General features: G+C 41.7%; 1 protein-coding gene across 1 annotated transcript in view; it reads right to left on the bottom strand.

The window, feature by feature from the left end:
• LOC106511318 (hepatocyte growth factor receptor) overlaps window positions 1-2,817 on the bottom strand; it is a gene marked incomplete at its 3' end in the record, with an annotated part of 5,915 nt that extends 3,098 nt beyond the window's left edge. The window contains 1 exon segment of the mRNA XM_014000069.1: window positions 2,571-2,817.
• Between the last annotated feature and the right edge of the window lie 329 nt (window positions 2,818-3,146).

Here is a 3,146-nt window from a genome sequence, read left to right as displayed (position 1 = left end):
AAGATACACTGACCGTGTAGAGATTTAACTTGTTCTCATATTTGTAAAATCTAAGTTATGATGGAACTGTTTCCTTGTAGTGGAAAAAGAGATAATAGTGTTGTTAGAAAGTCCAACATTATATTTTTAGTTGAATATTTTGTTTATTCCTTTATTTCACTGCACCCATTTGAACAAAATATAGCCTAGATTCTGATATTGTTGAAAAGATTGTGTTGTAAAGAATAAGTTTGGAGATGTGCACTTATGTTGAAATAAATCTGCATTGTGAAGCAATACCACTTGCACTGAATTGGAAATATTTTTGTAAAATACACTGAATTACAAGACTTTACAGCATAGTGCATTATTTTCAATGATTTAGAGGTTATAAAAACCACTTTAATAATAATATGTCTTGATCTATAGTGGGCCCGTCTGAGGCCTCAAACTCCAGGGCTGAAAATGAGTCCCACTCCGGCCCTGTCTCTGACACAATTGCTTGGATATTCTCCCTGCCTCAGTCATCTGTCAGGAGGTTAGTGGCTGTTTATTCTTTCCACTAACTTTTCTCTCCTCTGCCTAGAGAAAGTTCCCGCTCCCAGTCTCGTGACGACCCGGACAAGCTTCAGCAGTTTCTCTTCCAATAAAAAAATTAAATTATTTTTGTGGTTTGGCTGTATCTCAGAACTCAAAACCTGTATCTTATCAAGTTCATCCATTTTCTACACAGGCTGCCCTTTACTAGTTCCTTGCTAATTTGCATAAGTTTTGACATTCTTTTTTTGCCACCTCGGTGGAGCAGAAGTTGTACTAGTCAGTCAAAGTATTAACCTAGTAACCTAAAGCTCCTTCATTATCAAGTTGTGTCCTTCAGCTGAGAAAAGCAAAGGTTTGATTAAAACTCAGTCTTTTTGAGGAAAGAAATGGTCTCACTTACAAGACCCCCGCTCAACCTGTATAAAAAGGCTTGCACCTCTCTCCGGGAAGAGTTTGCAAGTTCTGCTTTGGCTCAGTCACTCCACAAGCAATAGTTTGTTTATGTGAAATTTGCTTGTACGCAAGTGTGGGGCCGGAAATAAAGACCCCCTTTTGCTGACATTGAATCGTTGAGAACTGCTTACAGGAATCCCTGATGAGAAGGGGCTGAACATAGTGCGTCCAACTTGAGGCGTTTTGCACTTTTTGGCGGCTCAAAACGCATTCGGCATGAACGTAGCATAAGAGTCCTATCTAGATGCCTTTTTTATTTACTAGCTGATCCCTATAAAAAGAAAATAGAAACTGTGTTGTACTGGGTAACTAGTGAGCATTTATCAGTACTGTTTACTAGTAATGATTCTCAATAGATTACAGAAGTCAACTAGTATGACAACATTTTGAGTAGTTGTGACAGAGTAAGAATTTGTCTTATTTCTAAATGACTTTCTCTGATTAGAATAAAAGCCAATCACCACTTAGTGTGCCTTTGCATGTGGGTCACTGATGGTGTTGCAACAATGCTCTCATGAATGGTACATGCCCTTCCTCTTGACTGCAGTGATATCCTGCAGGTCATTCAGTTGTGGTCTTCTCTGGTTATATTCCACTTGCATAGGAATCATGGTCCTGGTCTGCTGTTAAGCCCCATCTCCACTGGCACGCTTGTATGTGGTTCGGCTCGGTTCGGCCTCAGCCACGTACCTCCATTAAATTCCAACTGCGCACAACTGCGATGAACCGCAATAAATCCAAATGAGGTGATTTACACCCCACCCCACTCTAGCTTCCAGATTGATCAATTATAGTTTGATAGAGGGGTTTACAACTATCTAGCAGCACAGAAATATTTTATTTACAAATTATTAAAATATGTCAACAAGGAAAGACTTGTCCAGCCAGCCTTAGATGTTACAAGTCTGACCCAGAGCAAGAGGAGAATTAAGTACCAAATTTTAGTCGGTAAGTCCAAACCTTATTTGGCAGTTCCATCACAAATAATATGACGTAATAAAAAAAAGAATCACGAATGGGGGAAGAACGGAGCGGGAGATCGACAGGCGGATTGGCGCAGCGTCTGCTGTAAAGCGGGCGCTGTACCGGTCCGTNCAGCTAAAGAAGGTCAAAACATTAAATAAATGAGAAACAGTGAGGAACTTGGAAGAAATAAAGTGATGACTGGATGTGGAAAAAAATAAAAGGGTACGTGCATTTTAAAAATGAACCAGTTTAAGGTTTTACTGTGTAATAATGGTCAATGTGTTGATACTAAGGAGAGGGTAAAGTGTTTTGTTCTACATGATGAGTAACAGGGGTTCCTATTTGTGCACCTGCACTAAAAACAACAAAAACACGGCAGGTTCACATGGCCGGGCTTTGAAAAGACAAAAGAAAGAGGAAAAGAGTGAAAATGTGTTCAGGTCAGAAGGAAAGTGACTCATGGAGAAAGGTCTCAGAAAACACACGGGAAGTGAGTGGCATTAGTGGTGCGGCGAGCCAGAAAACACGTTTCAAAACACAGAGATGGTTTACAGCAGGAGGACAGAACGAGACAGAGTCATATGTGATCTCTGCGCTTTTACGCATGAAAACAGGAGAAAACAAGAACTCACCTGTTAGAGGAGCACAGCGCTGTTTCCTCTCATTCAAATCATATTCCGTCCCTCAAGAACGGGACTCTCTTTGACTTTTCTCCCCACAATTAAAAAAATAATAATAATGTTTCTTGTCGTTCTACAAAGAACAACGTAAAAAAAATCCCAGAGAAGTTTTCTCCAAACGGTTCGCCTGTGTTTGACACCGGTTGAAGGCAGCCCGCAGCTCTGTGGTTTAACTCTGACTGACTGACTGCATCCAGCCGCTGCTCTGCTCCTCTCATCTCCTCAAGCCCCGCCCCCTCTGTCTTCACGAGCGCTCCGTGACGCATCCAGGTGCCGCGGCGGACACACGCGGTCAGGTAACCAATCACACGGCACGACCAGGCAAAGATAAACTGCTTTGAATGTTTCAGTTACACTGAAGTCTAATCTGGGCACGGTTCGGATGTTTGGGGTTCTGTGGAAAAGTCAACTCACTGCGCCTGAACAACTCAAAACAAGTCACATGTTTAATTTGCAGTCCTGGGTTTGAGTCCCAGATCAAACCCGGGGTCTTTCCTGCGGGGCACCAAATGTAAAATAAAATGTCCA

This window comes from Austrofundulus limnaeus, unplaced genomic scaffold (genome assembly GCF_001266775.1).
Source record: "Austrofundulus limnaeus strain Quisiro unplaced genomic scaffold, Austrofundulus_limnaeus-1.0 Scaffold2674, whole genome shotgun sequence".
Lineage (NCBI taxonomy): Eukaryota > Metazoa > Chordata > Actinopteri > Cyprinodontiformes > Rivulidae > Austrofundulus > Austrofundulus limnaeus.
The sequence above is the reverse complement of the archived record's forward strand: the minus strand, read 5'-3'. Positions and strand labels throughout refer to the sequence as shown.